At 40.0% G+C, this 15,862-nt stretch overlaps 1 pseudogene; it reads left to right on the forward strand.

The window, feature by feature from the left end:
* LOC102846445 overlaps positions 1-3,077 on the forward strand; it is a 39,418-nt pseudogene extending 36,341 nt beyond the window's left edge.
* Positions 3,078-15,862: the final 12,785 nt, after the last annotated feature.

Consider the following 15,862-nt stretch of genomic DNA (forward strand, 5'->3'; position numbering starts at 1 on the left):
GAAGATTGTCGTCAAGTCAAGCACAATTCATGGCGAGACCCTATGAACAAAAGACCTGAAGCCTTTCTTATTACTATCGTTGTTTCTCAAAGTTCATAGTTTCCAGAGGCATGTTGTTTAGGAAGTAGATAGATAATAAAGGGACAAACACGTGGCACCACTGACATCACAGGACAGTTGCCTACTAAACTAGACTTCTGAGGCTGGGCTCCAGCTTCTTTCTCTCACAGATGACCGTCCTTGTCCAGGAGAGAAGTTGTCTGCGCAGCCTCTAAATCATGCTCATGTTGTGACTCCAAAGCTGGGTCCATGACCACTTCTGGTTGGACAAGAGCGGACATGGCAACAAACTCCACATCAGGATCTCAAATCAGTTTTCTAGCAAGTCAAAGAAAGGGCTTTTCAAAGTTGTAGTTACTATTGGCAGAAATATTGTATCAAAGAGTCTTCTTTCAATGGAAAATGATAGAACTTTTCTGTCCTTAATGTCGACTTTGTTGTCACACACTAGAATGGGGATGTTTTTACATACTTGAACCAGATCCCTATGCCAGTTTGGCACATTCTTATAGGTAACTGTCCATGTTACATCAAACATTATTATGGCACCCTGGGTGTGGAAATAATAGTCATCCCTCAGCCCCCAAATTTCTCCTGGCCAGCATATTTCACACACTGAATTTAATAGGTCTTTTGATGGTATGGATTATGAGGGGATAGACCTCCACACCTAAGGTGGCTACATAATTCTCTAATTCACCAGTCAGATAGCGTTTCAAAAGTTTAATTTTTCAAGGACCACCATCGCCCACCAACATGAGTTTGAACTGGACTTGGGATTCTCCTTGGGTGGCTATAATGATGGTTCTTCCAGAAGCATCTCTGGGCCCCATCAGATTCCATTTGACACTGTTACGCAGCTTCTTTTTCTAGGGTGGGGAAAGGATTTTCTCAAGAGGAAAAGAAACTCACAGAATCTTCTGGAATATAATGTTGTTGTTATGTGCCATCGAGTTGCTTGCGACTCATAGCGACCCTATGTACAACGGCCCTAAACTCTGCTCTGTACTGTGCCAATTGCACTGTCTCTGACACTCCCATCCCATTACCCCAGTCACTGAATCAATCCACCTCATAGAGGGCCTTTCCCCTCCTGCGCTGTCCCTCCACCCTCCCAAGCATGATATCCTTCTCCAAGGACTGGTCTCTCTTCACAACATGTCCAAAGTATGTTAGACGGAGCCTCAGAATCCTTGCCTCCAAGGAGACACCCGGTTTAACCCTTTCCAGGACAAATCTATTTGTTTTCCTAGCAGTCCATGGTATTCTCAATACTCTTCTCCAGCACCACAGCTCAAAGGCATCAATTCTTCTATCCTCCTTGGTCATTGTCTAACTCTCTGATGCATAACAAGTGATTGCAAAGACCATGGCCTGTATCAGATGCACCTTAGTCTCCAGAGAGACACCATGGCTCTTCAGTACTTTGGAGAGGTCCCTAACAGCAGACTTTCCCATGGCAATGCGCCTTTTAATTTCCTGGCTGCTGGTGCCAAGACTGTTGACTATGGAGCCAAGCAAACTAAAGCTGTGTGCAATCTCAATCTCTTCACCATCCATCCTGATGCTGCCAATTGGTCTAGTGGTGAGACTCTTTGTCTTCTTGACATTGAGCCTCAATCCATATTGTAGGCTGCAGTCCTTGACCCTCTGCAGCAGGTGCTTCAGGTCCTCTTCATTTTCAGCAAGCAGGGTTGTGTCGTCTGCATAACGCAGATTGTTGATAAATCGTCCACCAATCTTGACCCCACATTTCTCCTCATAGAGCCCAGCCTCCGGGATAATCTGTTCTGCATGTAGGTTGAAAAGGTATGGAGATAGGATGCATCCCTGGCGCATGCCCTTCCCAATTTTGAACCTTCTTAAAAAGCTTGAGAGATTGTTCCTTGTTTCCAGGGAAGACTTGCTTGGACAAAATATGATTTGGGTTTTTGGTGCATTCAGATTTTGCACTAAAGACTTAATTCTATTAAGTTCCGAATACTAGTTAGTCTCTTGTTCTGTTGAAGCATTTTACTTTCTTTCCCCACCTTTCTCTTTAGCACAGGGACAAATTTTAGACACAGAGCGGCCATTTCAACTAGAACATTGTGCTTCTCCTCATACCTCACCACATGCAACAATGGAGATAAGTCCCTCATCAACATAGTCACATCATTCAGATTCTGGCCCCACTTATTCACTATAGAACCATGGTGGTGGTGTTGCGTACCATCTAGTCAGAAATGACCCATAGCTGACCTTCCAGAGGGTTTTCAGAGGTAGTTAATCACGGGAGAATATTGCCCATCCTTCTCCCTAGGAGCAGTTGGTGGATTCGAACCTCATGCCTTCAGAATTTCAGCACATTTTCTCATCACTAGGCTACCAGAGCTCCCAGGCAGATAGAACCTTACACTCATCTAGAAAACAGGCATAATGATAAAAGTTGCCTCACTAATTTGTACCCATCACCACTGAGTAGATTCTGACTCAGTGATCTTCCATCAAGTTTGTGATCCATAAATCTTTAGGAAGGCATTTGCAGCCTTGTTCATAGAGAGTCTGACGTTTCCAGATGCCTTACAGTCACCATAAAGTTCAACCCTTTTGTGGTCTCGGACTGCAGTGAGAACGGTAAACGCCACTTCAAAGCCCCCTCACACATGCACAGAAAGATCATGTTCTCCCAGCTGTCCAAGGAGCTGCAGTAGAAGTATCACGCACGCTCCATGCCCATCTGCAGGAACAACGAAGTCCAGGTGATGCGAGGACACTACAAAGGTCAGCAAATTGGCAAGGTAGTCCTTGTGTACAGAGAGAAGTATGTCGTCTGCTTCGAAAGAGTGTAGAGTGATGCTAATGGTACAACCGTGCATGTGGACATTCAGCCAAGGAAGTGGTTATCACCAGGCTGAAACTGGATAAAGATTGGGGGATATTATTGAATGAAAAGCCAAATCTCAGCAAGCTGGAAAGAGAAAGGCAACTACAAGGAAAAGCTGATTGAGAAAATGCAGGAATCAATGTATTGTTAAGCAACTGCAGTTTAACTAGATTTCAAGCTGAGTAGGTGTTCTTGTGAACTCTGCATATTTCCCTCAGGTTGTTCAGAAATGGCTCTGTAAATCTGCCTTCCCAGTTTGTTTGTTTGTTCTTTAAAAAAAAACCCAAACAAAAAATACAACAACAACCCAACATCTTTATGAAGGGAGTTCTGTGGAATGGTCATTATCTAACTGCACTGCTAATCCAACATTTACTTTCTCTGAAGGTCTGAATCCTCTAATGGCTCCAAGAAAGAAAGATGAGGCCCCTTCACCCACTCCAATTCACAGTGTCGGAAAACCAATGAAGGGTCTCTATGAGTTGGGACTAACTCAACCACAATGAGTTCAAGGTTGTTGCTTTGCTTCGGTTTTGTTTGTTTGTTTTTATCTTTGTGAGAGAAGACTGCTCATCTTTTCTTTGAGAAGATGTTGGTGGATTCACACCTCTGACTTTTCAGTTTAAATAACACCTCTGTTGTTCCTCGTGGGTGGAGCCGAAGGAAGACTAGCAAAGCAGAATGTAAATCCAGAAAAGGCTAGAGCTCGCTCAGGTCACTAGCTCAGAGGACCCCCAAAACCCTTGCTTTGATTAGCATTCAGAAACAAAGGAATAGTTCACAGAGAAATGGAAACATTAAGGATTACCTCTTAAGGCCGAATGGGCCGGGTACAGAGTTAGATAAAAAACATGCATGTAAACAAGACTTCTCTGTATTCATAAACTATGCTTTCTTACATTTGCAACAACCTTATCAAGAACATGGGAACTGCTTGCAATCTTCTTTCTCAGAGCCTCATGAGAGCTGCTCGCAATCTTCCTTCTGAAGATATCTTTATATGCAAGGCACACAGCCACATTGCAAACATACATCCCCTTACATTCTTTACCCCTTACACCCTCTACCACCAGCATGCCTTCACCAGGTTGTGCTCACCAAGCATGTTGAGGAATTCAATACTATGAATGGTTTCCTTTATTATTGACTTTAAAAAATATTTTAATAAATCTAGTACCTGCAAAAGGTCAAGGATGGCAGCCTTCAATATGGATTGAAGGTCAACATCAAGAAAACAGATTCTCACCACTGGGATTTTTGGCAGCATCATGATAGATAGTAAAGAGATTGAAATTGTTAATTGTTTATTTTGCTTGGCTCCAATCAACATTCTTGGTAGCAGCAGCCAAGAAATCAAAGGACAGATTGCACTGGGAAAGTCTGCTGTCAGGGACCTCTCTAGAGTACTTATGAGCAATGACATCAGTCTGGAGACTAAGGTGCACCTGATCCAGGCCATGTTGTTGTGTTGTTAAGTGTCGTCGAGTCGCAGGCCACTCATAGCGATCCTATAAACAAAATTTCTGGACACCTCCTATATAACTTTTGCCCTTTCTCCAGGTTCATAGGGTTTCCAGAGGCAAGTTATTGTGGAAGTAGATGCCACTCCTGCTTCCAAACTTATTTTAATCAGAGAGCTTCACCAAACACTGTCCACCGTGCATTTGACTCATCATTGTCACAGTGTTCAGCTTCACTGCAACCACGAGTTACCTCTATACAGCAAGTGGACATACTAGGGCTTGCTATGCATCAGAGAGCTGGACAATGGCTAGAGATGATAGAGAATTGATGCCTTTGAGCTGTGGTGCTGGAGAAGAGTGTTGAATATACCAGGAACTATCGGGAGAACAAACAGATTTGTCCTAGAGAGGATGAAACCAGACTGCTTCTTGGAGGCAAGGATTCTGAGGCTTCATCTGACATACTTTGGGCATGTTACAAGGAAGGACTAGTTCTAGGAGAAGAACATCATGTTTGGATAGGTGGAGGGACAGAGACAGAGAGGAAGACCCTCACTGAGATAGATTGACTTGGTGACTGGAGTAATGGGGGTTGGTGTGTCAGGGACAGTAAAATTGGAACAGGACAGAGCAGGTTTCAGAGCTATTGTATTTAGGGTTGCTGAGTAGTAAGCAACTTGAGAGCACATAACAACAACAACAACAACAACAAATACCTGCAACTTTGTATGAGTCACTCTCTGAACCTCAGTTTTCCTCCATGGTTTTCCAGATCCTTTCTAGCTGCAAAAAAGTAAAAAAGCTCTGATACTCTAGAGAGCCCGTTTGCTTTGGATCAGAGAGAAGCCCTGTTCAGCAGATCCCCTGGGGCTTCTGATGATTGTTCTAAACCAAGACATGCAGCTGTTGGGCCACAGAGTGTCTGTGTGAAAGATGAGTAGAAGAAAATGAAAAAGTCAGAGCCTGAGAAGAGATAGCAAGGAAAAGACAGCTGCAAGTTTGTTGTTAAGTAAATCACATTGTGACATTTATTGGGCTATTTCGAGAATAACACCAGCAAGCACTGGAATGCAGGATAAACTCTTCCAAGAAGGACCTGAACTAAGCAGTCTACAAAAATCAGTCTTAATGAGCAGAGTTAGTCTGTCTTAAGGAAATGGACATAAGTTTGGAGGTACATAGACCCAAGTTTTAGTTCTCTCTCTGTCACTTGTTATCAGCGATTTGGAGCAGTTATTTAGGCTCTCTGAGATTATTTTTTCCACCTGAAATAAGAAAAGTTTAGTGAGCCTTGTAGTTGGTAGGGGATAGAGATTAAGAAAAGTACTTGATAATAAATTGGAGTGACATCGTTGTGAGTGGCACATATCCCAGAAGATTGTGGCTCTGGAGTCATCATTCCTAAAGTTTGTACCTGGTACAGGGTAGAGATTTAGAAAATAGATGGGGAGGAGTTGAATAAAAGGGTCAGTACAAGTCAGAATGACTGCAGGATTGGGTGATGGTGGTGATCTTTTTTCTTTCTTTTGTTTTTTTTTTCTCCTCCAAGCCTAGGAGATGGCATAGATAAGGGAGAAAGGAGATCAAAAAGCCTATAACTATCTGTCAAACTTTAAAATGCAAATTCCCTACTTGTGACCCTGTTGGGACCAAATCTTTCATTATCACCTTTCTGGGAAGAGCTTAAGTGGGAAAAAAAAGGTTAGCAAAGCCTTTCCCTTCATGGAATGTTTTTATTTAGTTTCATGTAGTTTTGTGGCCAAATGTGGGTATGTGATAAAAGTTTTCACCCAGCCTGAACCAGACAGTATGAATTGAGGCTTATGAAACTAACTACATATGTTTTTTTTTTTTTTCACTACGGTATGAGTTCTTCAAGGAAAGGAAATGGTCTAATTCCTTCTCTACAGACCTTACGATTTGATGATGCTTAGCGTAGATTAGCTGTTTGGTGAGTAAATGTGAATTCTGAGTACCATGAGTTATTTATTAGTTAGATATCTTCTTAGTTAATTATTAGTTATTGTTGTTGTTGGTGTTATGTGCTGTTGAATCACTTGTAACTCATAGCAACTCTATGTACAACAGCTCTGAACCCTGCTCTATCCTAAGTCAACCTAATTTTCTCTGACACACCCATCTCCATTACCCCAGTCACTGTGTCAATCCATCTCATAGAAGGCATTCCTCTCTTGCATGCTCCCTCCACCCTCCCAAGCATGACTTCCTTCTCTAAGGACTGGTCCCTTCTTGCAACATGTCCAAAGTATGTCAGACAAAGCTTCAGAATCCTTGCCTCCAAAGAGCCTCCAGGTTTCACCCTCTCTAAGACGAACCTGTTTGTTCTCCTAGCAGTCCATGGTATATTAGTAATTAGTTATTAGTGAGTTATCTTATTATTTAGTTATCAACCCAGTTCTCAGCTACTTCCTCCCTCTACACTTCACTGAGAGGACGTGGAGAAGTCCTCTCAGAGCAGCAGGTAACCAAAGCTATTGCCTCCTGAGAAATCTTGTGTGATCTTTACATGACGATATCCAGAGCTCTGTGCAGCCCCATCACCTGAGCTGATATTATACAGCAGTTGCCCCAGAAAGCCCTCATTGTTGTGGATTTATTTCCAAAGCAAGGGTGACATTCCAGCCATACTCTGCATAAGAAGTACAAAACACTCGTTGTGTGCCAGACACTATTGAAAACTCTGGTGGTGTTGTTAAATGAGGATGACTCATAGTGATCCTACGCACAACTGATTGAAACCTTAACGAATCATGCATCGTCCTCGCAGCTACTATGTGCTGAGGCGCACGGTTGCCACCACTCTGTGCCTCCATCATGGAAGGTCTTCCTCGCTTTCAATGCACTTCAAACATTTCCAAGCAATGCAAAGCTCTGGGGATATAAAAAAGTAGGAAGATGAGGTGTCTTTCCTTTTGAACTTACTCTAGTGATAGGAGACATAACAACAAAGAAGATCCAGATAATTTGTGGAGCAAATTAAGCCAGCAAAGAGGTGAACAACTGACTAAAAGTTGAAATCCAAATGGTGATGAAGAGCTGACTATTCCATGATTTGTGAGACATCAATGCAGAGGAAATAGTAAGTGCAAGAGCCAGAGTATGGAATGAGTGTGTGTGTCAAGAAGAGAAGATGAGGCCAGTGCAAATGGAGCCAGGTGAGCAAGAGTGAAGAAGAGGGCAGAGGGATAATTAGGGGAGATAGACATACATTCTGGACTTTGGATTTTTTCAAGGATTTTAGAAGTTAGACTATGTTAAAAAAACCAAGAAAACTTTCAAGCAGGAAAATGCTGGAATGAGATTTGTGCTTTCAATAGATTCGGTCAGCCGACTGTATGGGCTACAGGGACATGAGGGCTTTGAAGCAGGGAGATTAGAAGGCTGTTTCAGTAATCCATGACTTTTGGAGGTAGCAATAGTACAAGGAGGAGATTTATGTACAAACAGGGTGACCTCAGGCATGTTGCTTTACTTCACTGAGTAGCTTTCAAGATTAGTGAAAAAAAAAGGTACTTAAAATGTTTAACATGGGCCTGGGTCATTGTAGTCATTGTTCAAAAGCAATTCAAACCAGTAATGACTGCTAAAAATAAAATGGTCTTAATTAATGCTCCACACTGTGTACTTGCATACAATCTAGTCCTAAGGACTACAGGGCTCCTGTGGCTAGAGCTTTAAAGAGAAGAAATGACACATCTGAGAGAGGGGACTGTCTTTCCCTCTCATTCAACTCCTTCATTCACCAAAGTCCTTCAGCTTCTTCAAGCAATGACTTCAATACATATTTCTCTTATTTTTCCCCCCCAAACCCTAAAAGGGAAAATAAATTGTGTGGTAATTTTTTGAATGTTTCTAAGTATGCTTCAGAAAATGAAGCTTTTCTGAGACTCTGAATTACTTGTTTAACAACAACAACAACAACAGAATGTTTCTAAGTATGCTTCAGAAAATGAAGCTTTTCTGAGACTCTGAATTACTTGTTACCAGTTGTTATTGGCTTTTTGTTTTTTGTTTTTTTTTAATCAATCAGCTAAGTATAAACAATTGCATTTCACTGAAGAGTGATTTCTTTTAAAGTGCCATAGGCTTAGTTGACATGAAGTATGCAGAAGCTTTAGTTCTTGCCAAAGATGTATGAAATAGCAGGGAGAGAACAAGAAAGCTTTGCACTTAGACTGCTTTTGAGTGTAAGTAGTGCAACTATTATTTTATGAATAGATACTGACTTTGGATAAATTCTTAAGTACTATTGTCCTCATATATACACATTGGGGATAAAAAGGTCTTTTCCCCATAGTTTTTGTGGGACATATGTGAAGAACTCCAAGTATTAATCAAGTGTGTAGTACATGGCAGTAGATATTTAATATCTGCCGTATCTCTGCTCTTAGCATTCACACTGAAACTATATAAACTACTGGTAATCTTTGGTGTCCAATGAGCTTTGTCTCTTTTCTCTTCATATATAGAGATTATTATTTCCCCTCTCCAAATGATACAGATTAAAATGAGGCATGTTTTAAAGACATCATTTACATATCATCAGTGTATTTCACAAATAAACATACATTAATATGCCTCTCAAAAGTCTCTCTTTAAAATGAAATTGAGAATGGGGGAGGAGAAAGGAAGTATTGTTCCCACTCAGGTGAAAAAGACAAAAAGATGAGAGTTTGCCCAGTGAAGGTAGTTCTTATTAGAACTAGGGGGCAATTTCTCAGGCCACTGCTTTGGAGGATACAAAAAAATGTCCTTTGGTTGGCCTCACAGGATGCAGACCTGGTTGCACTGAATCCATTGACACCTCTCATAGAACACTCCCAGCTGTGAAGTCGTGGGGCCTTCGGGAGGTCTGGACTAGAGATGACTGCATTTGGACAGCCTTGTAAAATAATCGTCCTGGAATCTAGTATTCACAGAGAACACTCTTCAGTGGAACAAAAATGTAAATCATTTTAACAATAATAATAACAATTATTATTACAAGCAGTGTTATAGATCAGCATTTGTGTAAAACAAGCAAAAAAGAAAGGGTCTGCCCTCACATGGGTATTTCACAGGTCACTCATTTCCTATTCTATTCATGGTCGGAAGGCTGATATTTGTGGAGTAGAAGGTGAAGATATTAGTTTAGATGATACAAAATCTATAGAATTCTTTAAATTAGAACTTTGATCAAAGAATTCTAATATACAGATATTTCTGTCACGTTACGAGGTTGACATTTTTTTGTCTGTCTTCACTCTGAATAATGTTGAGGATGCTCAGACACTTAATTTTTATTAAAAAAATTCTACTTTAGTGCTTACAAAAAAATTCTGCTAAATGTTCACAAAAAATGTTCTAAGTTATCCTGACCACCCTACCCTCCATTGTCAAAGAGAAAAACTTTGATCTGGCCTGAAGCTAGATAAAAAATACATTCTGAGAATCATCAAAAAAATGTTCCACTTTTTTTTTTTAACTGTGACTGGGGCTGACTCTGCAGCAAATCAATTTAAAGGCAATGTGGCAAGTCTTTGTAAGAGGTTAATGCAAGCTGTTAGCTGGGCCTGATAAAAGCTTTTCCTGGCTAAGAAGGTGATAAACATTGCCACGTTAATCTGCAGATGAAAGGTTGCTGCCTTCAGTAATATTACTTAAGCTGTTTTACCCTAAGTGCTACAAACACAACAGGAACAAGTCAGCAATTGCTTTAGTCCCTTTACCTTCAGAAAGAAAGCATCTCACCATGGCATCTTAAAATAGTTAAAGGGAACAAACTGAGGGACCCACCCAACCAAAGGTTTTGGTCTTTCTTCACCCTGTACAGTGACACAAGGGGAATTGATTAATACCCTGAATTAGTTAACTAGCATCTGAACTCTGAGCACTCCCTGTGCTAGCTTCTGTGCTGACTACTACAGGCAGAACTAAGATAGTTCCTTTGTTCCCACAATGTCCGTGGTCTACTGGAGAACATAAACATGTAAACCAATTAACCCAGACTATTACAGGTCATATTTTAGAGGTCAGTAATGAATATTAGAGAGTTTAAAAAAAAAAACCACTTTAAACTTTTTTCTGAGAAGATTGTGCTTATACTGAATATTGATGAGAAAATAATGAGTGAAGTAGAGACATGATAATAATGTGTCAATCCCTTTTTGACTGTCTGAGGGATAAAAACCAACTAAGATTTGATCCCTATGCTCAGACTTCTCACTTGAAGGGAGAGATTAATACATTAAGAAAAAAAGTGAAAAAGAATATTGTTCTTGCTAACATGGTGAACAACTGACATTTGTTGAATGAATGAATTAAATATAAATCCTATAGAGGGGTGAGGATGGGCGGGTGGGCAGGGGTGGTTAATCACAGGGTCGCAAAATTTGACAGATGGAGGGAAGGGTGGGTGAACCAAATGGAAAGATCCTGTATGAAAAGCAATGTATAGAAACTTTGTAAATCAACCAGTTTTTTTAAAAAAGAAGAAATATAAATACTATGGTTTAAAAATCTGCTATTAAGTTGATTCACAGTGATCTTGTAGGATGGAGTAGAACTGCCTCACTAGGTTTCGAAGGCTGTAAATCTTTACAGAAGCTAGCTGACACATCTTTCTCCCATGGTGTTATTGGTGGATTCGAACTGCTGACCTTTTTGTTAGTAGCTCAACACTTAATCAACTGCATCAGCAGAGCTTTTTACTAGGATGGTGGTGGTGGTGGTGTTTGCCTTTTAGTTGGAACCGACCCATAGCTGACCCTCCAGTGGGTTTTCAGAGGCAGTTAACGGTATGGAAGGAGAGTGCCCATCCTTCTCCTGTAGAGTAGCTGGTGGGTTTGAACGATGTGCCTTCAGGATTGCAGCATAGCTTCTTACCATAGGACTTCAAAGCTCCTTTACTATGATGAGGGTATGCCATTTCTTTGGGAACACACATAAATAATAGAACAACTGATTATGTTTGAAAGAGACAAGTTATGACATTTGAGCTGGTCCTTATGGATGAAGAATTGAAGTAGTTAATAGGGGAGGAGCAAGCATTTCAGACAGAGAGAAAATTGTGACCAAAGGTATAATAGACACTCGTTCAGGAAATTACTTGGTTTTAGGTGGCTGGAGCTAAGATTATTGCTGAGACAGTCTAAGTTGAGAAACATATATTGCTTGGTGCCAGGTTATTCTGGCCCTTGTGTGTTCTATTCTGGAGTGGAGTACTAAAATCATATTCTGTGATGAAAGTGCAGCCACCATTGTCGGCACCATTCATGCATTTGGCAGTTAGTATAACATGCACTGTTCTGGTAGTGTTCTCTGAACAAAAAAAGACTACATTCACATCCTCTTCAAGTTTGTCTTTCAGTTTAGGAAATAAACAAAAACAAAGTATGCCATGTCAGGTATCACCAGTAAGTATAAGGAGAAAAAATAGTGTATGTAAGGTGACCATTGGAATCTAAGAGCTGTTGTGCAGAAGAAAGGAGGTAATCTATTCTCACACATTAACAGCTTCACAAACTCTGTGGGGCAGTCCTAGTCTTCCCTATAGGGTTACTAGGAGTCAAAACAGACTCAATGCCATTGGGCTTAGACGGAAGCTGTTAGTGAATGATGGGGAATTATTTTAGATACGAAAGCCAGGAAAGACTCTCTGGTGACACTTGAGTAAAAACAAAAACAAAAACAAAAACAAAAACAAACAAACAAACAAAAAAACAACACCAAACTAAATTAAGCCTGGAAATACAAATAAAAAAAAAATTTCCTTGTCCCAGCTAGAAAAGGATTTAAAAATGCTCTCAACATTGTTGAGAGAAAACAAGTTTGTAAAGATCCTTGTTGACTATCAGGTACATACTACTAATCCACTGTCACTGAGTTGGAACAGACTAACAGCTGACTCTGTAACATATTTTCTAGGCTGTATATCACATGTTTCTCCTGACCTGCTGGTGTGCTGGAACGTGGAATTGAACTAGAGAGGTAGTGCTTTTGGGTCGGCTGCACAGCTCCCAACTGACTTTGCCTCCAGAATACCTCACTAAATGTTAGTTCAGTTTTCCATTCTTGTGGCTTCTTCTCTATGACAACAGACTGAGTGAATCTTTACTGTTCTTAAATTGAAGCAAGCAGTCACTGCTGTACAGTCAGAACTGACTGAGCTGACTCTCCAGTGGTTTTCAGAGGCTGTAAATATAATGGAAGATAGTCCGTCTTCCTCCATAGAGAAGGTGGTGGATTTGAACCATGAGAAAGGTACCACCTAAAAATTCAGCATATAACCATTAGTTTAAAAGCTTTCTTGCTTTTTGAGGAGGAATGTGGCATCAGGATTGGAGGAAGATTCATCAAGAACCTGCATTATACAGATGACACAACCTTGCTTGCTAAAACTGAAGAGGACATGAGGATTTACTACTGAACATCAAGGACTGCAGCCTTCAATATGGATTGAAGCTTAAACATCAAGAAAATGAAGATTCTTACCACTAGGCCAATTGACAGCTTCATGATGGAAGAAGAAATTGAGATAGTTGATAATTTCAGCCTGCTTGGTTCCACAATCAACACTCTTGGCGCCAGCAGTCAAGAAATCAAAAGACAGATTGCACTGGGAAAGTCTGCTGTCAGTGACCTCGCTAGAGAACTGAAGAGCAATGATGTCAGTTTGGAGACTAGATTGCACCTGATCCAGCCCATAGTCTTCGCTCTTACTTGCTATACATCACAGAGCTGGACAATGACTAAGGATGCTAGAATAAGGATCTATGCCTTTGGGTTGTGGTGATGGAGAAGAGTGTTGAACATAGACTGCCAGAAGAAACTAGTCTGTCCTGGAAAGTGTTAAGCCAGGCTGCTCCCTGGAGGCAAGGATTTTGAGGCTCTGTCTCACATATTTCGGGCATGTGGTTAGGAGGGACCAGTCCTTAGAGAGGGACATTGTGCTTGGAATGGTGGAGGGACAGCGCAGGAGACAGGAGAGGAAGACCCAAGATGAGATGGATTGATTCAGTGACTGGAACAATGGGATTAAGTCTGTTGGAAACAAGATTGGCTTAGAATAGGGCAGGATTCAGAGCTAATGTACATAGGGTCACTTTGAGTTGCAGGTGACTCAATGGCACATAACAAGAAGTCTGTTTTCTGTTCCAGATTCCTTCTCTGGCCAATGATTTGTTCCCTGGAACTACAATTCCGAATAAGGCCTCATGATTGAGTACTCATGATTGAGCGATTCACCGTTCTTCAACCATACCAAGTCTCATTCTTTATTCCATGTCAAAATTTCACTCTTTAAATCTGCTCACACCACTTTAAGCTATTCCCTTATCCAGCAATGTCTTCTAGTCTCAGCAATGTTCCTACTCTGCTAAAGTTCTGCCCCAACTTCAAAATCCAGTTGCACCATATTTCCTAAAAAGATATTCCCTCAAGGAAGACACATGCCGTATTGCTTAGTCCTATAACAATTCATTTTGATCTATACAAACTTGATATGTAACATTCCACTTTACCATGCTGCTCTAAGTGACAACAGCAGTGACAAAGTTTAGCAGAGAAGCAAGTAATAAATGTTGGAGAGGATGTGGAGAGATAGGAACTATTATACATTGTTGCTGGGACTATAAAACTGTACAACCACTCTGGAAGGCAGTTTGTGTTTCATCTAAAAGCTGAACATAGACATTCCATATGACCCAGCTATTCCACTGCTTGGAATATACCAAGAAAATGAGAACTGAGGCACAGAGACTTGTACACCAATGTTCACAGCAGCACTACTCACCATTTCAAGAACATGGAAACAGTCCAAATATCCAACCACAATGGAATGGATTGAGAAATCATGGTGCATTCACACAATGGAATACTATGCAGCACGCAGGACCAATGCTTTTGTAAATCACCACCTAACATGGGAAGGACTGAAGAGCATTATGCTAAGTGAATTAACTCAGTCCCATAAGGACAAATATTGTGTAAGACCATTATTGTAGAACGGGTATCATAAGTTCACACAATTTGATTGGTGGAGGAAGGGATGATTACATGAAAGAGGGAAAAGCCAGTGTGAAAAACAATGTATAAGAATTTTATGAACTTTGGATATAAACCAGTATAAAACAATAATTTTAAAAAGCAGGATAACTAGTAAAATATATGAGGACTCAAGGAGGGAAGGGACGGGAGCAGAGGGGTGAGGATAGGGAGGGTGAAAATAACAAATTGTACAATTTGGTGGGTGGAGGGAGGCAGTGAAGGAAATGAATGGGAAGGATCTAATGGGGACCTGAAAAGACATTGTAATAATGGGCAAGGTTCAGTGATGATTAATTCTAACACTCTTTTTAAGATAAATGTGGGTTTTATACTAGTTTCTATTTCTTGGCACGTTTTGGCATTTGATATATATAATACTTGACACAGATTTGATTACTACTAAATGTCAATGTATGATTTGGATCAATGAAAGAATCCAAATTATTCCATTTTGAATCAGGAATCAGTTATAAGGCTCTGAAACGACATTCAGGGTTAGAAGATGGGTCAAGCATCTTGGACCCTTCACCATTTCATCATCACAGATCAATTCCTATTAATTTTTTTTTAAGGTTTGCACTGTCTAAAAGATTAGGTACACATTGTATGTGGCTACTGAAACATAGTGAATAATGACTGAAGAACTATATTTTTAATTAAGATGTAAAATTGATACCTGATTCAGTTACTTAAACATATGAAAATATGTTTGAAACAACTTGGCAGTGTGAATTTTCTTTTTCAAATATTATAAAACTTCAGGCAATTTAAACCAGATGCTAGCATGTAGAAGAAAATTAACAGCTTTAAATGTTAATAGGGAAAAGATAAATTATCCAAGTCCCATCTTAAAAAAGAGAAAAAAAGAGTAAACTCAAAGAAATAAAGCAGTAAATACAAGAGCACAAACTACTATATTTTTTTTAAAATAGAAGTATTAATGGAATCAAAAGCTAATCCTCTGTAAAGATCAATAAATTTGTAAAGTTCTAATTAGATCTATCAAAAACAACAAAGACACAAATAATCAGAATAAGAAAAAAGAGGGGCATCAATGCAGCGTGTGTACATACTAAAAGACTATGTTAACAGCTTTGACATTTTAGATTAAATAGACAAAATTGTAGACACAAATCACAAAAATAAATGCAAGAAAATACAGAATATGAAGAACTTTATATTAAGTAAATGTAATTGGTTATATAAAATACAAAGAAAATACCAGGCCCAATCCTTACTTATAAATTCTACCAAGCATTTCAAGATGCACCAATCCATAGAAACACCTTCAGAAAACAGAGAACACCAATTCTATCTATGAAGCAAATACCAATAGCATGCTAAGAGAATGAACTACACACCAAATCTGATATAAAAGTTCGTGTTGTTGTTGTTATGTGCTGTCGAGTCGCCTGCAACTCATAGC

Source organism: Elephantulus edwardii, unplaced genomic scaffold (genome assembly GCF_000299155.1).
Source record: "Elephantulus edwardii isolate Elephantulus edwardi_28Jun2011 unplaced genomic scaffold, EleEdw1.0 scaffold00009, whole genome shotgun sequence".
Taxonomy (NCBI): Eukaryota; Metazoa; Chordata; class Mammalia; order Macroscelidea; family Macroscelididae; genus Elephantulus; species Elephantulus edwardii.